Source organism: Peromyscus maniculatus, chromosome 3 (assembly GCF_049852395.1).
Source record: "Peromyscus maniculatus bairdii isolate BWxNUB_F1_BW_parent chromosome 3, HU_Pman_BW_mat_3.1, whole genome shotgun sequence".
NCBI lineage: Eukaryota > Metazoa > Chordata > Mammalia > Rodentia > Cricetidae > Peromyscus > Peromyscus maniculatus.
Genome location: NC_134854.1, coordinates 161,127,349 through 161,153,573, shown reverse-complemented (window position 1 = coordinate 161,153,573; position 26,225 = coordinate 161,127,349). Strand labels below are relative to the sequence as shown.

General features: G+C 44.3%; 2 long non-coding RNA genes across 2 annotated transcripts in view; both read right to left on the bottom strand.

Moving 5' to 3' along the window:
- Positions 1-4,415: 4,415 nt before the first annotated feature.
- LOC143272561 (uncharacterized) overlaps positions 4,416-26,225 on the bottom strand; it is a 58,183-nt gene continuing 36,373 nt past the window's right edge. Inside the window, exons 2-3 of the long non-coding RNA XR_013050214.1 lie at positions 6,130-6,435; positions 4,416-5,258 (exon numbers count right to left, since the gene is read on the bottom strand). This is a non-coding gene — a long non-coding RNA (uncharacterized LOC143272561). The remainder of the gene's footprint in view (positions 5,259-6,129; positions 6,436-26,225) is intronic.
- LOC143272562 (uncharacterized) lies at positions 17,700-21,280 on the bottom strand. Its single transcript, XR_013050215.1, has 3 exons — positions 21,123-21,280; positions 20,534-20,638; positions 17,700-19,265 (listed from the first exon to the last, which is right to left on the bottom strand). It is a non-coding gene; the product is annotated as an uncharacterized LOC143272562 (long non-coding RNA).

The following is a 26,225-nucleotide window of genomic DNA, read 5'->3' as shown; positions in this document are numbered from 1 at the left end:
TCCAGAGGCAGAAATCCATCTGTTCAAGGATACAGCCAAGCATGGTGACTCATACCTTTAATCCCAGAAAGTGAGCCTTTAATCCCAGGGAGTGGTGGTAGAAAGCAGAAAGGTATATAAGGCGCGAGGACCGGAAACTAGAAGCATTTAGCTGGTTAAGCTTCAGGCTGTCAAGCAGCAGTTCAGCTGAGAGCCATTGGGATGAGGACTCAGAGGCTTCCAGTCTGAGGAAACAAGATCAACTGGGAAGTTGGCCAGGTGAGGTTAGCTGTGGCTTGTTCTGTCTCTCTGATCTTCCAGTGTTCACCCCAATAACTGGCCTCAGGTTTGATTTTATTAATAAGAACTTGGAAGATTCCTGCTACAACAAAGAAAGAATTTTTTCTAAAACTAATGATTTCTATGTGAATAGAGATTAACTCATCAAAGACTGTACTTAGTTTATTGATTAACATTAAAAGGTGTTCCAACTGATCAAAGGGGAGTTCAAACTATATATACATAAATATATAGACATACCTATGGATGCTACAATATATTTACAAATAGGTATAAAACAGATCTGCCCACAGGTCAGTCAGAGATTGCATCCCACTGAGTAAGTCTAACTTCAGAGTGCTGTGCCAACCCACTGGGTACATCTAACTTCAGAGTGCTGTGCCAACCACAGTAAGAAAAACACAATACACTTCCAAATTTAGTCATCTAGGGACACTGAGTCAGACCAGCTTAAAACAGTCACAAAACACAATCATTCCAAGATGGTGAGTTCCATCTCTTATCTATTAATCTAAAATTAAATTTCCTGTGTGGCTCTGACATGGAGACTATTTATAGTCCTTCAGGAAAAGAAGGAAAAAAAATTTTTAAAAAAAACTGAGACATAGCTCCTAAAACCAAATCAGTGAGATCTGACCACTGATTCACTTTAGCGTCTCTACTTCAACCCTCACCCCCATCATACACACACAGACACACACAGACACACACACACACACACACACACACACACACACACACATACACACACACACACACCTCAATAAATGAGGAAAGAGAGGGAGGGTATATGTACACATTAATGTGGCAGACATGCACAAATAATATGCATGTGTGTACACGGGCTAGATGTCTAGTGGATTCCTCAATTGCTCTCCACCTTATTTCTGTTTTTAGATGAATCTGGAGTTCATCAGTTCAGCTAGAGTGGGTGGCAGGTGAGTTTCTGGGATCCTCCAACTCCCCAGCACTGGGTTACAGATGTGCACCACCACACCCAGCTCGGATCCCAGGTGCTCATGCTTCAAAGCAAGCACTTTATCACCTGAGCCAACTTCTCAGACCCAAAAAGAGAGATTTTGAAATGAGCCTTCAAAGAAGCCTCCTCCAAAGTCAGGCTAAAAACTTAAAATGTTACCCAGTCCTTTAGCAAATGACCTCAAAACATTCCAATGAATGTCCTGCTGGACTGCAGAAACCTTTGACAAGAAGCATGCCAGGATGCAACTCTTGTGGAAAGAATAATAACAATCATGAGGTGCAGACATGGTCAATTGATCTGGGTACCTCATATATCAATTCATTTAAAAGAGCTTTTTCAGGGCCCAGGAAGACAACTCAGTGGGTACAGGCACCTGCTGCCAAGCCTGATGACATGAGTTCAAATCCCAGGATTCACACAGTGGAAGGAGAGAAGTGAGTCCTTGAGGTTGTCCTTGGACCTTCACAGTGGATCATGCACACACACACACACACACACACACATACACACACACACTCACACACATACACACACACACTCATTCACACATACACACACACACACACACACATACACACACACACTCACACACAAGTAACTTTTAAGAACTTCACAATCCACAGTGCTTGTACAAATGGATAAACAATAAATTCTATAAAAACTCTTAAGGTTAAGTACAAGTGAATTGATGTTATGAAAGATAATAACATTAAACTTACTTAATCATGTCTCAGAATAGAACTCGGAGGGAACCTGAGAGGTTGTCGTTGGCTTTCTGCCTCTGGAGTTGATAAGAAGTTTATCCCGGAAGAGGAACATTTTATACTGTGTGTGTGTGTGTGTGTGTGTGTGTGTGTGTGTGTGTGTGTGTGTATGTGTGAATGAGTGTGTGTATAGTGTAGTGTGTGTGTGTGTGTGTGTGTGTGTGTGTGTAGTGTAGTGTAGTGTAGTGTGTGTGTGTACACCTGTGAAGCAAGAAGACAACGTCAGGTGTCTTCCTCTATCAGTCCCTACCTTATTTTTTGCATTATTTTCTTTTTTATTTATTTTCTTTTTTGAGACTATAATATCATTACATCCCTTTCCCCTTCCCTTTCTGCCCTGCAAACCTTCCCTTACACCCCCAAAAAGACAACAACAAGAGACATGCTAACATGGAAGCAGGGGTGGAGCTCATGTGGAGCTCATGGGGCCTCAACCCTACACAAAGAACTAAAAGCAACTAAGGAACATTGAGAATGGGAAAATCTTCTTCCCCAGGGCACAGCACACCAATTGCTTACCTAATACCAAATGGTCAGCACTGAAGCCCACGGGTAATATCACACAGGCTGGGCAGGTTTCCCTTATATATTTAGGAATGCATATACTGTATTTCTGAGACAAGATCCTCATTAAACCTGAATCTACCCATGAGTTGGACTGGCCATGAAGCAAGCTCCAAGGATCCCCGTCTCCACCTCCAGCCCTATGATTACAGGCATGCGCCACCATCCTGCCTTTTTACTCAGACCCTGGGGATCCAAACTCAGCCTCACATTTGCATGGCAGGCACACCACCCCCGGGCCATCTCCACAGACCCTTCCTTATTCTTATTTCTTTTTTTTTTTTTCTTTTGAGGTGTGGGGTGTTTTTGTTTTTGTTTTTGTTTTGAGACAGGGTTTCTCTATGTAACTCTAGCTGTCTCAGAGCTGGCTCTGTAGACCAGGCTGGCTTAGAACTCACAGAGGTCCACCTGCCTCTGCCTCCTGAATGCTACGATTAAAGGCACACACCACCGCTGCCCAGCATCCTTAATTCTCTATACCCTGGTCTTTGCTCTCTTCTTCTCATCAAGAACCTTTTTCCAAGCTTCGCTTTATTCCAGTGCTGAATTCTGCTGGTGCTTTCTAAGCTCAATGGGTACAATGCCCAAGTTAACTCTGTTCAAGCATCCTCCCTCCAGTTCTAGAAAAGTTACCAGGTGGGTGGTGCCTGCTACTGTTAGCTTGAGTCAACTATCCAAGCCAATACCAAGTGTGAAAATATGAACCACATAGATACAGTTATTACTGTAGCAGTACATATTATGGGCCCAGTATAATTTTGTTTCCTATGGAATGTATGGTGTGAAATTAGCCTAATTAGCATATTCATCTTCTTGAAATGATTTGTGAGGCCGGGTTATCTTCTATGGCTCAAGCTGAATTCAGAGTCATGATCTGCCTGCCTCAGCCTCCCGAGACCAGGGGTGACAAGCATGTGTCACCTCAACCAGTTCCTTGAACACTTTGCATTTCATTTTATCTTTAACTGATATATAATGATGTTTTTAAAAACTAGATGGGGTGCCAAGCAATATTTTGATGCATATATCCAAGTCTCAATCAAAGTAAACATTTGTCCCTTTAAATATTTGTCACTTACTTGTGTGAAAAACAAAATTCCAATGTCCTTTTGTCTACCATTTGGGAATATGTCATACATAAATGTCACCTATAGTCATCTTCTGTGCTTCTGAATCCTATTCCACTATAACCTTCAGGGAGGTTTTCTGTTGATAACCATTCTTTTGTAACTAGTGAGACATTCATTTATTTACCTCTTATGAATTCATAGCACATCCTGATTCACCTTTCTTGCTGTGAAGCCCTCTTGAATGTTGGTGAGGTACAGAATGAACAGTCACTAGTGTTTTGTCTTTGAAGCCTAACTCTGGAATGTGTGAAGCTTTCTCTCCCTTTCTACATCAGAACAAAGCAGACACTCCAAATGACCTGTGTGGAAAAAAACCATTTGGTGGGGTTTCTCCAACCAAGAAGCTATAACCAACGAAATTCCTACCTGGCCCAATCTTCTTTCCCTAAGTTCCTATTTATACTCATTGTAACCTCTGCCCGAGGCTAGTTCAGGCTGGAGACACGGCTCGGCCGCCAGAGCATGTGCTGCTGTTGTAGAGGACCAGAGCTTGACTCTCAGCACCCACAGAGGGCAGCTCACAACTGCTTCTGATTCCAGCTTCAGGGGAATCCAATACCTGGGGCCTCTGCAGACATGTGCATGCACACACAGACATATAAAGACAGACAGACATGGAGACGGAGAGAGAGACAGAGAGAGTGAGAGAGAAAGAAAAGAGAATTCTTAAAATAATAAAAATTCATCTCTACAAAGTATCTATCAACCAAGCTATTAATCTCCAGGTCCTTCCAAGTTCCTAGAGGAGTTAATGGGTTTGTTCGCCTCTCAGACTTCTCAGATACAGAACCCAGAAGGGCCATGGGAAATTCAAGTAATTCACTGCTGCGCAAACAAGTCAATGTCTGTATAGTTCATTGGTGACTTCTAGAAGCACCCCAGTAAGTGTTGTATTCTATTATTTATTTCAAAGAGAAAAAAGCATACAATTGGAAACTATTGCCCATTCAGTAAAGTATCTAAGTGGAAAAAAACAAAAAACAAAAAAACACTATCGCCAATAAAAGAAAACCCACACCCAAACGACACAAGGCCTTTCCTGTGATCCCCTCGCTCCCTCACGATCCAGGGCCTGGAGTCTGGCTGTTTCAGGCCAAAGATCTGGAGCTCTCTCCAGGTGTCCTCCCATGGCTTCAGCCAGGTTTGATCCGGAACACAAGAAGTTCCAGCACATAGTAGGTGTCCAACAAATGCCTCTTAAGGTAATGAGTTTTTTCACTCAGATGTGAACACAATTGAAGTTCACAGGTCGGTGTCTCTGGCCACACTTGGCCTATGAATACAGAAGTTCCCATGACATGAATGTATATTCAGAGATTGGAGAGAAACAGCACTTAACACTAACTGAGGCTGATCCTTGGGCTGGGGAGTTGGGGATCATGGCAATGACCAACATTGTCCCCAAGATACTAGGTAGTTAGGTCAGAGGACTCTTCAACAAAGTGATGACTCTCCTGGTCATTGGACACCTTGACTCTCACACTGAAATCATCTTGACAGAAGCTTCAGCTGTGGGCTGCAGCCCCTGGGGTCAGGCAGCTGAATGTGAGAGGCAAGAAAATCTGGTAACTGAAAGTGAAATCAAAACAAAACATATAATGAATCTAATTTGGGGGTAACAACTGCCTATGTTGCGTTGTATGACTTCACTTGCTTCTGAACACACAACCTGTGCACGCTGCATGGTGCATGCTGTCGGCCCACACAACAGCAACAAACACTTCTTGAAACGCCTCAGCTCCGAGTCAAGCATGTTATGAACTGCAGCATCTTTACCACACTTCCAAGTTGTCTTATAAAAACACCATGGCTTAGCCGGGCGGTGGTGGTGCACGCCTTTAATCCCAGCACTCGGGAGGCAGAGCCAGGCGGATCTCTGTGAGTTCGAGGCCAGCCTGGACTACCAAGTGAGTCCCAGGAAAGGCGCAAAGCTACACAAAGAAACCCTGTCTTGAAAAACCAAAAAAAAAAAAAAAAAAAAAAAACCACCATGGCTTAATTACAAAAAACCAAGTTAGTGTGCCTTTGATTGGATTGAGTTAGAGGGTTTGATTTTCAAAACTGCTATTTGAGTTGCTGAGTTTCATAAATAAATAAATTTTTAAAAACTGTGAAATGAATTTTGGCTTGGAAATAAGATAGAATTTCCAACAATTTCTGAAATGGCCCCAAACATATTTCTGCCATTTCGTACTACATATTTATGTACAGCAATATTCTCAGAACTGATGATTATAAAATCAAAATATTGATCTATTCTGAAAAATGTTGAAATTTAATTCTTTATATAAAATTAAACAATACATCCATCTCATTAGTATGCAAATTTGATTTCATCTTTAGTAAATGGTAAGATTATATGTATAACAAATATTTTTTTTAAATAAAATTAAATGTCTAAGCCACAAACCTTCAATCCCAGCACTTGGGAGGCAGACAGGCAAATCTCCAGAAGTTTGAGGCCCTCCATGGGTACAAACTTATCTCAAAATATAAATATAAATAAATAATAAAATAAATGTCTTCATGATTTATTATCAGTAAATGTTTGGTTTGTATTCCTGTTTCATATCTCTCTTGTGATGCTCAGCCTTCATTATCAGCCTCATTGGGTTTAGAACGTCATGGAAATAGCCGCTCAGCTTGTTTACGAGAATGTTTCCAAAGAGATGTAACTGAAAGTGTGGAGCGTTCTCCCAGGAGTTAGGATCCCCAGCTAAACACAAAGGAGAAAGGTAAATGGTTACGGGCATCGTCTCTCTGCTGCTTGACTGCAGAGAGTGCCCATCACCATGCCTTCCCTGTCTCCCTGCACATGATGACTACCTTCAAACCATGGGCCAAAATAATCCTTCTGCCTACCTGCCTGCCTTCTCCTTCCCTTCCTCCCTCCCTCCCTCCCTCCCTTCCTCCCTCCTTCCCTTCCTCCCTCCTTCCCTCCCTCCTTCCCTTCCTCCCTCCCTCCTTCCCTCCCTCCCTCCCTCCCTTCCTCCCTCCTTCCCTCCTTCCCTTCCTCCCTCCCTCCCTCCCTCCTTCCCTTCCTCCCTCCCTCCCTCCCTTTCTCTCTCCCTCCCTCCCTAAGTTTCTCTTTTGTCGGGTATTTTCTCCTGCTGTGGATGATTGATTGATAAATAATACACTGATTGGCCAGTAGCCAGGCAGGAAGTACAGGCGGGACAAAGAGAGGAGAAGTCTGGGAAGTGGAAGGCTGAGACAGGGAGACACTGCCAGCCACCGCTATGAGGAGCAGCATGTAAAGTACCGGTAAGCCACGAGCCACATGGCAAGATATAGATTAATAGAAATGGGTTAACTTAAGATAGAAGAACTAGATAGCAAGAAGCCTGAGCCATTAGGCCAAACAGTTTAAGTAATATAAGTCTCTGTGTGTTTACTTGGGGGACGTGAGTGCGAGAGATTTGTCCTGACCTTGGGCCAGGCAGGACCAGGAAAACTTCAGCAACATTCTCCCAACAGTGAAAAAGTAACTAACACACCTATATACCCAGAGCTGTGTAAAACTTCCTCTGGTGAGACGGGGTCATGAGTGGGAAAAGGTTAAGCCCTGCAAAGATGGTTTCTGAAGCGCTGATGAGACTGTAGCCAGAGAGTTTAGGCTGCAAACAGCAAAGCATTTATGGGCACCAACAGGGCTCATGGGATAGTCAAGAGGGAAATCTATCGTACAAAGAAAACTCGGAGTGTGAACGCTTACGGGAATAAAATAAGAAGCCGATTCCCAAGAACTTTCTCTGCCTCCAGCACATCACAGAGAAAGCCAGACAGATGAAGAAGGCATGCAGGAAGGGCCTTCTATAGATGAGAAAAAGATGGAAAACATCATAATAGCTGCCACACAAGTAAAGGAGATGCTTTTAAAGTTGTGTAGGGTAGGGGCTGGAGAGATGGCTCAGAGATTAAGAGCACTGGCTGCTCTTCCAGAGGACCCAGGTTCAATTCCCAGCACCCACAAGTCAGCTCACAACCATCTGTAATTCCAGTCCCAGGGGATATGATGCCCACTTCTGGCCTTTGTGGGCACTGCATACATGTGATGTGTAAACACACGTTCAGACAAAACACTCAAATCTCAAGAAAAAAGTTTAAGTGTTCAGGGTAAACGAATAATAATTTTGTTTATTATCACCAGACCTGTTGCAAACCTATCTCTGCTGGTAGAGACAGGCATTATGACCCTTGATCCCTAGTAATGAAAGAGAACAACCAGTACCTCAGAAGTCAACAGTGGCTTAGTGACTTCGCCTGGGTATAACAGACTCTTGAAGAAATTTTTCAGGAGAGCATTGACAATAAAGACAGTATGGTGGGCTTAATGTCAAACTTTGTTAGTCTGCCATGGCTAGCCTGCTGAGTTCTATGGATACTGAGAGAAGACATGCTGTGGGATGGTCCTTCTGTACACTGTGAATATGTGTTGCTCTCATTGGTTGTTAATAAAGCTGTTTGACCAATGGCTAAATGAGATAAGATTAAGCAGTACAATCAAACAGGGAGCTGAGATGAAGAAGGACAGACGCCAGCCAGCCACCCAAAGAGCAAGATGTCAGAGAACTGGTAAGCCATGTTGTAACACAAATCTTAAAAGGTCTTATTAATAAAAAGAAACCTAGGGCCAAGTATTGGGGTGAATTCTGAAAGGTCAGAGAAGTAGAACAATCCACACCTTGCCAACTTCTCAGCCCATCCTGTTTTCTCAAACTGGAAGCCTCTGAGTCCTCATCCAAATGGATCTCAGCTGAACTGCTGCTAAAAGCTTAAAAGCCTCTAGTTCCTGGTCCTCATGCCTTATATACCTTTCTGCTTCCTGCCTTCACTTCCTGGAATTAAAGGTGTGAGTCACCATGTCTGCCTGTTTCCAGTGTGGCCTTGAACTCACAGAGATACAGATGGATCTCTGCCTCTGAAATGTTAGGATTAAAGGTGTGTGTGCCACCATTTTCTGGCCTCTATGTCTATTTAGTTCTGTTTTCTAGCCCCAGATAAGTTTATTAGGGTGCACAATATATTGGGGAACACAAATATCACCACACCATGTAGCAATGCACAGATTAATAGAAATGGGTTAATTTAAATGTAAGAGTTAGTTAGTAGTAAGCCTGAGCCATTGGCCAAGCATTTATAATTAACATAAGCCTCTGTGTGTTTATTTGAAGGTAGCTGTGAGACAGGGGCAGACAGAGAAACTCCATTAACAAAGACATGAGATTCACAAATCACAAAGAACATGTTATTTTTCCTCACAACAGCAGTAGTTGGAATATCCATATTTGACCCAGTTTCTAAGACTCAAATTCTACAAGGAGATGCAGAGGGCTAGATGGTGTGCATCCAAAGGAACTGTGTTCCTGCAGAAAACCCTGAGCTTGGAGAACTAAAAATTAACTAATCACTAGAGATCGAACATGACTGCCAGAAAAGCACAGTGTTGTTACACCGTATGGGAGGCAGGCTCTCCCTTTACTGGTCCAGAGCAACTCCCATCTCCATCTGCAAGGCGTATTCGCTTCTCACTGCTGCTGTAACAAAGTATACTTATCTTCCGGTTCTAAAGGCTAGACACCAGAATGTGAGCAGGGGATCCAGAGGAGACCCCATTCCCTTGACTTTTCAAGGAAAAATGTATGTGTGTGTATGTGTCTGTGTGTATGTGTGTAAACATGTGTATACATGTATTTACACACAGACAACCAGACTGAACCTAGATCAAAAGACTGCCTTAATCTACATGGGTCAAAATGGGTAGATAATTCCATGTTTCCTCCTAAAGACGAGCTGTACCAAATGGTTTCTGGTTTGGGGTTTGTTTTTTGTTTAGGTTTTGAGTTGGTTGGGAGGAGTGTTGTTTGGCTTTTTGAGATGGGCTCTTGCTATGTCCTAAAATACTGGTCCCCCTGCCTCAGCTTCCTTAGTAACTGGGACTACAGGTGTGCACTACGACACCCACCTTACAGTGAAACTTTATTAGCAGAGATCTCCCAATTGAATAAGGGCCCAAGTATGTGACCAGTTGCCATCTGCTTGCAGGGGTCGGGGACACTACAGGAAATAAAGCAGGCTCATGACCTAGCCAAGTTCAGACGAGGCCAACTTCAGGAAAGAGTCTTCCGGTCATTCACTAGTCTTTATTTTTTACTGTAGTATGTATGGTGTGGACAGAGACACACACATGACATAGCACCCAAGTGTGGGTCAGAGTGACTTTTAGGAGTGGATTCTCTCCTCTTCACTGTGGGATCCAGGAGATGAGCTCAGGCCTTCAGGTTTGCATAGCAAGTGTTTTTAAGTGCTGAGCTGTCTTTCTGGGCTGATTATTTCATAGCTTGAAACTCATCTATTTGGGGAAATTCTTTGTGTTTAACCTTAACACTTGATATTTGTAGCTTCATTTCTTCTCAACCTCTTCCCAGGTGTCTCCTGCATATCCCTTATATGTTTCAGAAGGAGAAATGAGGCTGTTGTGAAACTTTCTCTAATAAATTGTTTGGAAAGGGAATTTTCTCTGTTGTTCTTACACCAAACCTATTTAAAAAAAAAAAAACCTATTTGGACCACGCATAGCTGTGCACAGCTGTAATCCCAGCATTCAAAGGCTGGGGCAGGAGGCTCATCACAAGTTCAACCTGGCTATATGTTAAGTCTGCCGACAACCCGGTCTTCTTAGTGGGCACTTGACTCCAAACACAAAACCCCAAATATGAAATAAGTATTAGCAGCTATTGGTTTTCCAGGGACCATGACGTCTGCCCATGGAGCCGTTCACGTGGAAGTAAACATAGAGAAGTGTGTGTATTGTATATTTGACTTGCAATAGGATGTTAAGTAGAGGGCACAATAGAGGCACCAAGACGGAAGCCATGATAAGGCGGTGTGAGATCACAAGCAGAATCTGCAGGGGAGTCAGCCCCAAACACCTTACTGTGGCTCTTGAAACGCTTCACAGACAGCAAGGTTACAAAACACCAGATTGTGGGGAGACAGCAATTTGTGGGAAGAATCTGTTTGAAGGTAGAGGTTTTCCCCCTAAAGCCACTAATTTGACATCCTGGTGGGCCAGGCCTGTAATTCCAACTACTTGGAAGGCTGAAGCAGGAGGATTACACATTCCAGCCCTGCTTGAGCTGCAGAGAGAGCTCAAGTCAACCCGGGCAAAATCCTGTTTCAAAATACAAGGCAGGCTTGTGACGCAGCTCGGTGGCAGAGGCCTGCCTAGGTTCAAGTCTCAGTACTGAAAATAAATAAAAAAGTCCCACAGGCCTACGAGAGGAAAGGAGTGGCAGATGTTCCCAGCAACTGAGGACTTAGTTCATTGTTAGAACATCGCATTGTGTCTTAGTTTAGGTGGCTATTGCTGTGGTGAAACACCATGACCACAAGCAACTAGGAAAGGGTTTATTCAGCTTACACATCCACAGCACTGTTCATCATCAAAGGAAGTCAGGACAGGAACTCAAACAGAACAGGAACCTGGAGGCAGAAGCTGATGCAAAGGCCATGGAGGGGTGCTGCTCACTGGCTTGCTCCCCATAGCTTGCCCAGCCTGCTTTCTTATAGATAGAACTCAGGACCACCAGCCCAGAGATGGCCCCACTCACGATGGGCTGGACCCTCACCCATCGATCACTAATTAAGAAAACGCCCTAGAGGCATGCCTACAGCCCAGTCTTATGGAGGCATTTCCTTTATTGAGGTTCACGCCTCTCATATGGCTTCAGCTTGTGTCAAGTTGACATAAAACTATGCAGCACACATTGCCTGTGTGAGGCCCTGAGTTTGGGTTCCAGCACCACAAATAATAATAGTAATAATGATGATGACGATGATGATATTTAAAAAATAAAATAAAAAGAAAGCACCAATGTAATGTGCAACCATAGAGCAGGTGAGATAGAAAGTCCTGGAAGAATGCTGGTTATCAGTTTTTCTTTTATGGCTTCATAATGCCCCCACCAAACAATAACTTAAATAACTTCTGCACAACCCAGAAATCTATCTCACACACAAGGAGAAATGATACTTCATCGTTATTTTAGCACCCAAACATTTTGGTGAATTTAACGTTTTCATGGTCCCATCTTTGGTAGCATTTAGAGAATCACAAAGTAGAAAGAGGAAACATCAAAGATGGCTGGGCCGAAGGCAGAAAGAACAGCATATGGTAAACAGGAATGAGCACCCTAAGTGGAAACAGGCTGGAGCAGACCGAGCAATGCGCTTGTAGGGTTTCTTAAGTTTAATTGTTTCCTCATGGCGGAGTCAATGAAAGCAAGATGCCCACCAGGCGGGCTGCAGTCAAGTTCACTTGGAGTGACACATCTGTCGAGATCAGACGAGGTCAGAGATAGACTTTACAGAATTAAGTCGTGGGGCCGTGGGGCCCGGCAAGCCAGCGTCAGTTCAGATAACCAAGCTGGGAAGTCGTTAGATTGGAGCCGCTCCGGTACTGACGTTTCCTATGCACAGCTCAGCGAGCACCATGTTCCAGGCCGATCAGAAACCACCAGCTAGCCTCCAAGGATTTTCCAGTGGACTGATTTCCTTGCCATTCTTCCATGTTCGCCCCATAAAAGCTCTATCCTGGGGCTCCATCAGAGAAGCCCCAAGCCTCCTGTAAGCTAGAGGTAGTCAATTCATTGGGGCCATACACTCAAATAAATTATAAATATCAGTGTGTCTCGGGTTAACTATCAAACCCCAACAGGCTGGTCTTGAGGAAGAATTTGTTCAAGAAACCTCCTTCGATTTTTGTCTTGCAGTGTCCCCTGATTAGATGAGGCACCACCCACTTATTAAGGGTAGTTCTTTTACTTAAAGTTAACTAATTGTGGGTGCTGTGTGAACCACCTTTGTAGCGACACAGCGACAGTTCAGTGCGTGTTGGCTCTAGTTCACACAAACACAACCACAGTGAATGACAGAGGTACAAAAGGGTTAAAATTTTAGGCTAAAATTCCAGGGCTAAAAACTATGATTTCCAGGGGGAAAACAATAATATCTAAAGAGGCTCTTCTAGCCATTGTCTCTCCACGGACACATCAATTTGAACAGGCATTTATATTGGACTCCAAACTACCTTCTCAAGAGCTAAGGAAGCCAGGTGAGAAACTAGCGTGCCTGGCGCCTGAAAGATGAAAAAATTGACAAAGTTAGGCAGGAAAGAGCTGGTTGAGATGCCCCACCTACCACACCAAGCGCTCTGGTGGAAGATGCCTCCTACTGGGTGCAGGGATTGAGTTATAAACACCATCATGGTGAGATGAGCAGGGTCCCAATGTGAAGATATGACAACGTGTGGGAGAGGAGCCTGCGCCTCGTTGCTCCATGGTGATTAAAGCCTGGCCGAACCCCACAGTTCCTGACCCGACACACACACGACTGAGGGCGAGGCGGTTGGGCCTGCCTTGCAGTTAGGGAAAGACTTAATGCTTCCCCAACTCGGGCTTAGCAACTGCAGATTTAGGACAAATCTGTGGTTGGAGCGCCCTCTAGTGCTAAGACAGTGACAACAAACCAAGAGCGTTCGGCAAACCTGGGCTTAGGGCTTCCTAAAACGCAGACGTGGGTACAGGTGAGCTGGTGGGGTGGCTTAGCGGATAAAGGTGCTTGCTGCTAAGCCTGACAACCTAAGTTCGATGCCCAGGATCCACAGGGTGTATGGAGAGAGTTGACCTGTAAGGTGTCCTCTAACCTCCAATGCATGTATGCCAATGCACATGCATGCCCACATAGGTGCACATGTGCAAACACACACACAACAAACTAACCTTAAAATGCAATACTCATGACTATGAGCTCAGAGAAAATCACTTCTGGGAAGACAGTCATGGTATGTATTCATTCATAAGTGGATTCTAGATATAAAATAAAGAACAATCAGACCACAGCCCATAGAACCACGGAGGCTATATATATAGCATGGAGGTCCCTAGGACGACTGTGGCTTATAATAAATTTCGGTTTTACTCAATTATTGAAAAAAAAAATAGCCAAATGAATGGAAACACATGAACTCTGAACCAAAGGCTGAGGGGCCCCCAGCTGGATCAGGCCTTTTAACAGGTGAGACAGTTGATTGGCTTGATCAGTTTGGGAGGCAGTGTGACCAAGTCCTGTGCTCATTGCATGAGTTGGCTGTTTGAAACCTGGAGCTTATGCAGGGACACTTGGCTCAGGCTGGGAGGAAGGGACTGGACCTGCCTGGACTGAGTCTACCAGGTTGATCGCAGTCCTCGGGGGGAGGCTTTGCCCTGGAAGAGATGGGAATGGGGGGTGGGCTGAGGGTAAGGGGAGGGGGTGGGAGGAGGGAGAATAGGGGAACCCGTGGCTGATATGTAGAACTGAATGGTATTGTAAAATAAAATAAATAAAATTAAAAAAAAAAAAGAAAGAAAGAAGGAAAGAAAGAAAGAGAAAAGAAAATCACTTCTGGGAAAGCAAAGTTAGATTATGAATCATGAAAAAAAAACTAATCTTTCCATATGCAGGTGACGTCACACGGAGCATCAAGAACTGTCGGGGAAACAAGACTCAGCTAAAGGCAGAGCACCAGGAATGGCCTGGAGAGCAGCACTCCAGAGAAGAATTCGAAACAGCTGTTCTGAGGACACGCCTTGAGTTTTTAGAGGAGGAAGGACCCGGGGTTCTAACAGAGAAGCTTGGCTGGAAGCTAGGAATGAGGTCTTCAAATCAAGCAGAAATTCCTGAGCTGAAAAACCATGAAGTAAAATTTTAGATGCAGCAAAAGGCCTTGATATCAGAAGAAACCAAACCAGGATTCCCTGAGCTCAACAAAAAGCTTTTGAACAAATACAGGGTGTGGGGAGTGGGGAAAATAAAGAGAAACTTGCAGAAACGTCTAAAAGAACTTTGCTGTGGAGTAATCCTCTTGTACACTGCAAAGATTTGCCACTCTCATTGGCTAATAAAAACCTGACTCGGCAGGAAGTTAAGTGGGAGAGCCAAACCGAGAATGATGGGAAGGAGAAGGGTGGAGTCAGGAGTCTCCAGCCAGAGGCAGAGGGAGCAGGAGATGAACATGCCATGCTAATAAAGGTACCACCAATGGCAGAGTGTAAATAAGGAATGTGGGTTAACTTAAAATGTAAGTTAGTAATTCATACAATTCATATAAGCCTCTGTGTGTTTATTTGGGACCGGGTGGTTGGGACAGGTAACGCCCAATTATAGGAGTTATCACTGAATCCCAAGAAACTAGAAAAACGGGGTGGAGGCATGGCTCAGTGGGTAGAGCACTTGCTTCACAAGCCTGAGGGCCGGAGCTGGGAGCCCAGGCGTCCATGTAAGCCAGGCATTGAAGTGCACGTCCAAAGTCCGGCTCTGTGGGGCCAAGAGGCAGATCTGAGGGCTCACTGGCCAGTCTAGTCCACACAGCATTCAGACTGTGTCTCGTCAAAATGCCATGGGGCTAGAAAGACAGGTAAGGCTAAGAGTGCTTGCTGCTCTTGCAGAGGACCCTGCACACATGAGAGCTCACGATCACCCACGTGAGGGCATCTGGCATCCTCTTCTGTTCTCCACAGGCACTAGTCACACTAGAGTGCACTTACTCACACACATGAGAAATTCAAAACACTCACACAACGTAAGAAATTTTTAAATATTTTTAAAAAGGAACACATACTAAAAAATAATAACAATAAGATGGAAAAACAGCTGGGACAGACATCTCAACATCAATCTCTGGTCTCCATATGTGCCTGCATGGGCAAACACACCCGCCTGCACACACACAGATGTGCACACACACACACACACACACACATACCACACACACCAAATGTGTGTGGGGTGCATTATTAAAAAAATTCAAATTAGAAGGAAAGAAATAATAAAGATCCAAGTAGAAAGAAATCTGCTAAAATGCAATCCAGCAGATTGGTAAAATGAGCAGTTGTTTGAAAAAGATAAAATTGGCAAACTCTTACCTAGGTTCCATGGGAATCAGAGACAGGGATAGGTAAAGTGGATGCAGGAAGGCCGTGACAATGGGCACAATAACAGCACAAAGGGTCACACTTCATGAAAGAGCCCTGAGTTCTCAGTGCTCAAGAGGCTGACGAAGGAGGGTAGGGAGTTTGGGACCAGCCTGGGCTACACCACAAGATCCTGTCTCAAAATTTGAAAATCAGAATTATTTGTTTTTCAGGTCATGTGATTTGTCTAAAGGAGTAGTTTCCAATGCAGATGCCACTGTTCTCCTGTCCCTGATGGACAGCCACACTTGGGGGGCAGAGGGGAGATGGCCACACTCACATCCATCTTCCCCTTTGTCACCTCAAGGCAAACCATAGCCCCTGGGGTCCTTCTCACACACTGAGCAAACCAACTTCTATGGAGAGAAATCAGAAGCTCCCAAACTCTTGGACTATTTTCTGGAATTTTTCCTATTCATCCTAGAAGACAATTCTAGTCATATTGAATCATTTCTCCAAATTTAAGCCTTGCATCAATATTTATCAAGTTGAGCCCAAGAAACAGTCCTTTCCAAAGAGGAAAAAACAAAAAACAAACAACAAAAAAGATCCTCAAAATATTCTGTTAGCCCTTCAACATAATCTGATCAACAATCCCTTTTAATTTGATCTTCAACAGGCATAGTTCTTCTGGAGGAACCTGACCCCTTATCTTACTTAAAATTAAATTTCTTAAATCAATTAAATAATAAGATTCTTGGAAGATACTTGAGAGAAATTGAACAAAGAGGAGAAAAGTGCATTTCATCACCTAAATACAACCATTGTTAATGTACGTTTATAATTTCTCTGAGCAGAAAAAAAGAAAAACATGCAAATCTCTTGCTTATACACACATAAGCATATACACAAATATACACATATTCACACATATCCATATACGTGCACACATATACACACAAATATGTACATACACATAAATATACACACGTACACACAAATATACACTTACCTATACATACACATGCACATATATACCTTACACATTCACACGAACATACACACATATACACTTACATACACATGTACATATACACACATACACTCACACACACATACACATAGTTGCACCTGCATCACTAAAAACAACAGAGAGAGAGACACAGATGAGACGCGGTTTCCTGCCTCCGCCTCTTTTGCAGACTGCGCTAACCATCCGCCGTCCTGCATTTCCCGAGACCCCTAGGGAGAGCGTTCCCGAGCCCTCCAGTTCTCCCACAGCCCCTCCGCTGCACTTTCCAATCTCTCTGGCCTTTAGCAGAGGAGGCGGGTGTGCTACCCCTTCTGTCCTGTAGGTGGCAGCACGACCTCTAATACCGCCTTTTCCTCCAGGAGTTGGCCATTCTTTCAACGATCTCTAAGGAGTTGGAGAGATTAGGAATGGAGGAAAGTGCCATGACGAGGGAAGGCGTGGCAAATGGAGACACCGGAGCCTGTGGGGTCTACACAGTCCCAGTGTCTATGTCAAAGATTCCACACACCCGGACTACTAGCGCCATCAATTCACTGCTAAGCTGCAAGATTCTGAATAACAGCACTTGTTTATTAGTTCACTTAAAGCACGCTAACAGACTCCCCACTGTGTATAAAAGCAGCATCGTGCACCTCCAGCAGAGCCATAAGCAGGTCACTCATCCCGCCCTCCTGGATCTTGTGTTCTCCTGCAAGAGCTACATGGTTAAAAAGGAAACCACTTAGTGGCTGATGGGAACTGAGCCGCTGATGGTAGTGACTGATTCAGACGGGCTTGTCAAGGAAGGACTCCCGGACTGTTTGTTTTCTTATCAATTAAAATTTAATACATTGTTACTGCCTCTCTGTGAGTGAGAGGGGGAGGGGCACGTGTGCCAAGCGGGGGTCAGAGGACAACTTTGTGCAGTTGGTTCTGTCTTTCCGCCATTGTGAGTGTTCTGGGCATCGAACTCACGTCAGGCAGCAAGCACCTTTACCCACAGAGCCTTTGCGCAGCCTTTTTCTTTTTCTTTTTTAGACAAGGTCTCATGTGCCCAGGCTGGCCTCAAACTTGTTATATAGCTGAAGATGGCCTTGAACTTCTAATGTTCGTGCCTCCACCCCTGCAGTACTGGGATCACAGGCATGGTCCATGCATTTCATCCGTATTTCCTCTTCTCCTCCCAAGTACAAACCTGTCTGGTAGGTGAGCATCCTCTATGGTGTCAGGACGACCTTGAGACCTGCCTGTGTTAGTGAGCATCCTGTCACCCCCGCAAACACTGAGAAATAGCTTCTAGAGAGAAAAGCTTTATCAAGGTTCGTTCCTTCAGAAGGTCTGGCCCATGGCTGGTTAGCCCTATCTATTCCTTTGCCAAAGGCAATACACCATGGCAGGATTGTATGGCAAAGCAAAACCACTCACCATATGGCAGGGTAAAGAAAGGGGGGTGGGGACTAAGGCTCCCTTATCTCCTTCAAAACCACATTCCCAAAGACCTAGAGCCCTCCGTCAGGTCTCACTTCTGAAGGTGTGCCACACAATGCAACAAGCCTTCACCACATGGATCTCTGAGGGACACTGGAAATCCAAACTACAGCAATGTCCACGGTCACAGAAATAAGGAATCTCTTCAGAGTTGAAATCTCCGTGGGCATGTTCAGAACTGATGAACTGCAGGTAAAATGGGTTATATGACGTTCTTATTTTGTGTGTGTGTTCATGTGTGTGAGCACAGGTATTCCTGTGCTACTGTATGTACACAGTGGTCAGAGGGCAACCTCAATATCAGTCCCTCACCTTTCACCTTGTTTAAGACAGGGTCTCCCACTGGGTGCTCCAAGCTAACCGGTCCCAAGTCCCTCCAGGATTCTCTGTCTCTGCCTCCATTCCACTGTCGGAGCGCTGGGATGGGCGTGCATGTCACCACGCCCCACTTTCTGTGGGTTCTGAGGATATGAACTCAAGTCCTCCCATGTACACAGCAGATACTTCATTTGTTCATCCACCCCCTGCCCCAGGTCACATGAATTTTAAAGGCACAGATCGGGTCTCCTGATTTCTGCCAGTATTCTAGTCAGCCCTGGTTGTGAAATCCCTTTTTTTAAACCTATTTTTTCTAATTAGTTATAATTACAAGTGAGTTTATCAGAGCATTCAGTCCCCTCCATAACATCCAATCAATATCTCAATACAGTTATTTCAGATTTCTCACTCTGCCTTCGAATCCCCTGCATCTGTTTAGTTTGAAGTTCTTCTTATTTTGGTGGGAAATTTTTTTCCTGTTTATCTCCCAGAAAGCAAATAAATTAAATTAAGTCATCAAACATTCCTCAGGCGACTATGACAGGAACTCGGTAAGGTGGGAAATAGCCAGTAACATCGGGCTTCTTCTCATTACAGTTTTCAATACCTGGTTGGTCAGAGTTTGAATGCCGAGCATGCCCACGAGTTGCATCCTTGGGGTGCCAAAGTGTGTCACTCACACTTTAAAAGTCTGAAGAAAACCATGAGCTTTAAACAGCAGGAAAATGTCAGTGCTCCCAGAATGCTCCGATCTCTGTGGACCTCCATGACGGAGCCCTAGGGATTGCAAGGTGATTTCAGGACTTCATTTGCTTTAAGGGAACTCCTAAAAGTCATATGTCAAGCTTACTATTGGACAGTCATAACAGTATGGTAGCATTTCCCTGTATTTGCATCACAGTGGACATTATATGTCAAAAAAAACATTTCATTAAAAGAGAAAACCAAACAACTATTGATAGTAGGCCAAAAGTTACCCAAACTTACACATTGTCTCCCTTTTTAAAAGATATATTTTCTTTTTAATTATATATGGTGAGGGACAGGGTAAGTACTAGCAGGGTCCAGAAGAGGGCAGTGGACCCCCTAGAGCTGGAATTACAGGTGGCTGTGAGCTGGACAATTTGGGTTCTGGAAACCAAACTTGGCTCCTCTGCAAGAGCAGTAGGTGTCCTTAACTACCGAGCCATTTCTCCAGACCTTAACCTATAACCTTCTCAATGTCAGCACAGTAAATATCCTAATGCCCATGTGATGATGAGGGTCCAAAGGTGAGGATTCCTTCACCGCAGAGCGAACACCTGTCCCCCAGCAGTCTCACGTGCCTTGGTCCACAGAGCCCCCTCTTGGGAGTCCTTTTAGGGACCCACTCTGTGGCATAAGTGATTGGCCAGGGCAGGAGGTGCCTGGGAACTCCCCTCTTTCTCTGTACAGAGCCCTGACAGCTGAGCTCCTAACGTAATAAGCCTCAGTCCTTGAGACCACTTAGTCCTGTCCAGGTACCAAGGGGCCCTTGATCAACAGAAACATCCACAGCTCTTCCCTAGAAAGATCCCCTCCCGTGGTTACAGTAGACCCCTCCATGCCCTGCAAGTATTCAAAAGTACTCCTGATGGGCAGGAGTAATCACATGCCAAAGGGAGCCTTCCTGCCTCTCATTAAGATGGTTTAATATCCTTCCTCAGGAAGTATACTTTTCTACTGACCAAGGAATCTGAGTGGGGTATCTATACTACACAACCCTGCAGGGAGGAAAATACACTGTCATCGCATGTGATGCTACCAACATGCATTTGGGGCGTTTTCATGCTTCGGGTTTGCCTTTGTTCCTTTTTGGTTTTTGTTTTGAGACAGAGTCTCACTCTGTAGCTCAAGCTGTCCTATAACTTTTTATGTAGTCCAAACTCTCATGATCTCCCAGCCTCCACCTCCCCAATATTAGGACTATAGCCATGTGTCACCATGCCTAGCTTAGATTGTTATTTTTAAGAAGTTTATGTTGTGGTTGAATTAAAGAAGCGATTTAAGCCAAGTCAGTGGCTTACCTGGTACAGATATGCACCTGTAGTCACCACTGCTCCAGAGCCTACAGCAGGAGGATTGCTTGAGCCCCAAAATTTGAGACCAGCCTGGGTGAGAGAGCATGGCCTCTGTCAAAGAGAAGAGGAGAAGGGAAGAGGATGATTAAGAGGAGGAGAAAGGAGGGGGAGGGAGGGAGGGAGGGGGGAAGGGAGGGAGGGAGGGGGGGTAGGGGAGAAGGGAGGGAGGAAGGGAGGGAGGGAGGAAGGAAGAAAAGGAAAGGGGATGATGAAGAAGAGGAGGAGGGAGGGAGAGGAGATAGAGGAGGCCATAACTTAAACTAGACTAACTGAAAACCCGGGTGGAACTATGGAACTGCAGATATAGCTTTCCCCAGAATTACATTTACTAAAACTGGGTAATATATGCCGTTTTTCAAGTCATCCTGTAAACTTCAACTATATAAAGTGAAAGAAAAAAACTTCTCATTAACCACAAAATTCAAAACAATCTAGGTCAGAGCTGTTGACCATAATAAGGTAACAAAAGAAATTAATCATTGTGTTACAAAGAAAGCTTGCAAAGTTAAAAGCAGTCACCCCAAATGGCATTTACATGGTAATTATGTTTCAAGTTGCAACTTCAGAGAAGTTTCCTGTGCATGTTTTTGAGGTTACTGTCTGTGTTTCTGACGGGCACTTTTCAACTACAAAATCATGTGCATTTCAAAGAAATACTATCATAGGAAGAAAACAAAATTCCTTTTCTTTCTACCTGATGTGGTATATGAAAGACTAACCACAAAGTATGATACCCTGGCACACTTGAGCAAAGCACAAGTTTCTTCTCCCACCGCCCTCATTTTGAGGCCAACCCACCCACCCCCACCTCCAGTGGAAAGGCTTTTTAAACTGAAATGAAGAGGAATCTCAGCAAACAAGCTTGCCAACTGTTTACCCTGAGGTCATCACCCTGATCCAGTGATATTTCCAAACAATTGTCCATACCTCCTCAAAGCTAAGCACAAAAACGTGCACTTTTCCCTGGATCTGGGGATCTGAAGTCTCCTACATCACAAAAACAATCAGTAGATACATTATCTATCCTTAGTCTTTTATCTTGCTAATCTCTCTTTCCTCGTAGGGGGTGTGATGGTTTTTTTTGACAGCTTGACTGCATTTGAAATCTCCTAGGACACATGCCTCTGGTGTGTTCAGGAGGGTTTCCAGGGAGATTTAACAGAGGAGCTTGTGAACACCCACCCTGCATGTGAGCTGCACCCTCCATAGACTGGTGTCGTGGGTGAACAAAAAGTTAAAAGGAAGGGAGGCCAGCATTCATCTCCATTTTCTGACTGTTGGTACAATGTGACCAACTGCCTCACTCTCCTGTGGCCCCGCCCCGGCCCCGCCCCCGGCCCCGCCCTCGCCCCCAGGATCGACAGAACCCTCAAACAGTGAAACAGAATAAGCCCAACCCTCCTTAAACTTCTTTGTCAGATGTCTGATCATGGCAGCAAGCTGCAAGGAGTGTCCGCCACAAATCCTGCAGGGGCGAGGAAGACAGTGCCTGCCTGTCCTCTACATACCCGCAATCCTGCATCAAAAGACAGAGTAACAAGAATACCGAATGTGCCAGGGGTCATAGCTTTAATTCCAGAGGCAGAGGCAGGCGCATTTCTGAGTGCGAGGCCAGCCTGGTCTACAGAGTTAGGACAGCCAGGGCGGTTACACAGAGGAACCCTGCCTTGAAAAACCACAAAGAATACTGCATGCAGGAGGGCTTGGTAAAACTTTGACAAGTTGTTAGAAACTGAAGGCCCAAAGAGTCAGTGAAATCTGAGCATTTTCACATAAGCTTTGGAGAAGAATGGAGACCCATGAAAAGGAAAGGGGAAGGGGAACGGAAAGTCTCAAGTCCAGGCAGCACAGACAGGGCTGTGTGTCCCAGTGGACAGCAACAAGGATACTCCCCCATCAGTTACAAGAAAGCCTCTCCCATGGAGGTCTTACCACCTGCTTCTGGAGCAGGACACAAATGCCTTCCTGTGTTTTATCCTGATGGAGAGATAGTTCAGTCAGGAAAGTGCTCACCACACAGACATGAGGTCCTGAGTTTGGTCCCCAGAACCTACATAAAAAATGGAAGGCCCTGGGAAAGGAAGAGATGGGGTCGTGCCTGGGGCTCAGTGGCCAGCCAGACTAGGCGACTTGGTGAGCTTCAGGCCAATGTCACACAACAAGATAAATATCAACTGAAGACCAACAGCTGAAGTTGGCTTTGACTTACACATGCACAAATGTGTGCCTGCGTGCACATACAACACACACACACACACACACACACACACACACACACACCGAGATGGAGAGAGGCTGGGGTGGGAGGGGAGGCAAGCTACAGAAGGCAGATTCCTTCCTAGGTCTTATGACTCGCTCATGGCAAAGGGTGACCTTCCTAGCTTTGCGTTTTCTCCAGTTCTTTTAGCTTAAAATATTGGTTCTGCCAGGGTGACATATTTCAGCATAAGATGCTGTGGCGATTAATCTTGTCAATTCTATGCAGTCTGGAAACACCTCAGAGGCAAACCACTGCCATGAACAGATTCCCAGACTGAAAGAGAAAGAAAGAGACCTGAGCTCCTGCGCACCTCTCTACTCCTGGCTGCCTGTGGCTACAATGTGACCAGCTGCCTCCCTCCTGCTGCCACAGTGAGCCACAAGCCACCATGATCGACTTCATCCCTGCTGAGAGCCACAAAGGACCCTTCTTTCCCTAAGCTGTTTTGATGGGTATTTTTTTATCACAGTAACAAGAAAAGTAACCAACAACAGGCAACCTGACCCCCACCTTCACCTCAGCCGGCCACCAGCCTCTCTAGGGGTAGGTTTTTTTCTGCTAAGATTAGTTTGATTTCTATTAAAAAAAAAAAAAATCTCAAGCAACTGACCCTTTGAAAAGCCAGCAGAGGTTTGGCCACATTTGAGATAAAAATATAAAGTCAGACCCTGTAATATGTCATATTATAAATATATGTAAGTATATGGAGGGTTTATTTATATTCATTTCATGAGTATGAGTGTTTTGCCTGCGTGTATATCTATACACTGCATGCATACAGTACCTGTGGAGGCCAGAAGAAGGCTCTGGTTTCCCCTAAAACTGGAGTTATACACGGTTCTGAGTCCCCATGTGGGTGCTGGGAATCAAATCTAGGTCATCTGGAAGAGCCATCAACCCCAAGTTTATATTTAAAATGTATACTTGTGTGTTGATGTAACCAACCGTCTTATTAAATAAGAAACACAGAAACAATGTAAAAGAGAAAGCCGAGAGGTCAGAGCTCAGAGCTAAAATCTCACCCTTCCTCCTGCTGTCCCAGCTTCGCGAAAAGAGACCTACTTCCTCTCGGTTCGTATTTTTAAAGTATGTTGTTCTGCCTTCTCATTGGTTGTAAACCCAAACACATGACTGCCTCGTCACTGTCTGAATGTACAGCCCCCTAGGTCTTAAAGGCATATGTCTCCAATGCTGGCTGTATCCCTGAACACACAGAGATCTTATGGGATTAAAGGCGTGTGCCACCACCGCCACACTCTTGCTATGGCTCTAATAGCTCTGACCCTGAACACACAGATATCTATGGGATTAAAGGCGTGTGCCACCACCGCCACACTCTTGCTATGGCTCTAATAGCTCTGACCCCCAGACAACTTTATTTATTAACATACAATCAAATTAATATTTCAGTACAAATCAAAATAATATTTCAATACAATTAGATTACCACCACACTTGTGGGCTGGAGAGATGGCTCAGCAGTTAAGAGCACATGTTGCTCTTGCAGAGGACCTGGGTTCGGTTCTCAGTACCCAATGGCAGCCAATAACCCTCTGTAACTCCAGTTCTAAGGGATCTAACTCCCTCTTCTGGCCTCCATGGGCACTGCATGTACCTGGTACAGACATACATGCAGGCAAAACACCCATACTCATAAAATAAAAATAAATAAATCTTAAAAAATAAAATGTGTGCTTAAAAGACAGTGAATCCCCAAATCAAGTGACTTTATATTAACTCACTTTTCCCAAATGACATTTGAAATAAAGAAAATTACAGATTTGCCAATAACTTATTCCAAGATAATTTCCCTGAAGCACACATTTGAAAGTGCAAAGAATCTCATTAAGCTGTTAATTAAATGTGCCCCCCCCCAAAGATGGAGCAAGGGACATGAAGTTATCCTTCTAAATATACCTCTCGTGTACCTAACAATACCCTGGACTATTTTAGGACTGGTAAAAGAAAACCAACTAAAAATGCAGAGGCTCCCCTCCTTCTCATTCTGGACAGGCCTCTGGAATCAAAAAATAAGCCCCTCAAATAACCATGACACATCATAAAAGAAGACAAGAAAACTATATGATTTAAGGGTCAAATAAAATTATTCCACAGTCAAGTTAAAATCTGTGCGTTTTCACCAGGCTGAGAAATTGATTTTCTGTGAAGAGAAACACATGCCATCCGTATAAGTCCTTTCATTAAACCCCAAAGTCCTGTCTACTTGCTGGTTATAAAAAAAAATGCTACATATGGAAAGAATGTTTAAAACCACTGTACGTGAAATTTGATGCATACACGCACAACCTTGCACACATAATTACCTGCATGTAAAACTCCTCATGGGTCTTGTTGCATTTTCCTTTTCCAGTGTTAAGTGATACTGAGTTACACAGTAGTCTCCTGCCTGGGTTTATGGTTTAATAGAACCTCTTTTTCTCTGGCCACACACACAGAAAGAAGAGATTCAATTCAGCCACAAAAGTGCATGAGGTGCTAGTAATTTTGTTTACCTCTCAGATAAACTGCAACTCCGAAAAATGTAATTATGTGCTGATGATTCTATGGGAAGGCATTGTGCCTCCTCGTACATGATGTGGAGGCAGAGAAATACCTACAGTAGGTGAGATACAGCCTCACCACACAAGAAGGCATTCTGTGATTCTGCTATGGGGTCTGGCCATAGACCTGAAGCTCATCCATGCTAAGGGAACAAAGCTTCCTTCCCTGTCTCCCGCAGGAGAAAAAATGAGAAAAAAAGAGTACTCAACATTCAGCAAGCCTTGTCTCTCTGTCTGGTGCTGAGAAAGTGATAATGAATGGCAGGCACCCTGTCTGTGAACAGCTTCCCAGATTGCATGAAAGAGAAATGAGTGGGGTCATAATCCACCCTTTGCCCCTGTATAGCCATATAAATGTATGATCTTATTTTTTAATTATATGTATGTGTGAACATCTGTGTGGTGTGTGAGTGTGTACATGTGAATAGTGCCCACAGAGGCCAGAAGAGTTTATTGGATCCCATAGAGCTGGAGTTACAATCAATTGTGAGTCACCTGACTTGGGTGCTAGGAACCAATCTTGAATCCTCTGCAAGAGCAGTTTGTACTCTTAGCCACTGAGCCATCTCTCCAGCTCCAGTTACCTGGATTTGATCTGCAATTTATGTCATGCCCCGTCCCCAACTTCCTACCCTTACCTGCCAGTTCTCTACTGAGACAGTCCGTTAGTAGGAAAGGCTTCCTGAACCTCAATGGATTGATTCACTTAAGACTGGTGGATTTATTTTTGTCATCCATCTATATTGCAATGGAACTCATATTGTTTATGTTTATGAAAGCGGTTAGATTTTTTAACTTTTTAATTATAGAGGTTCCC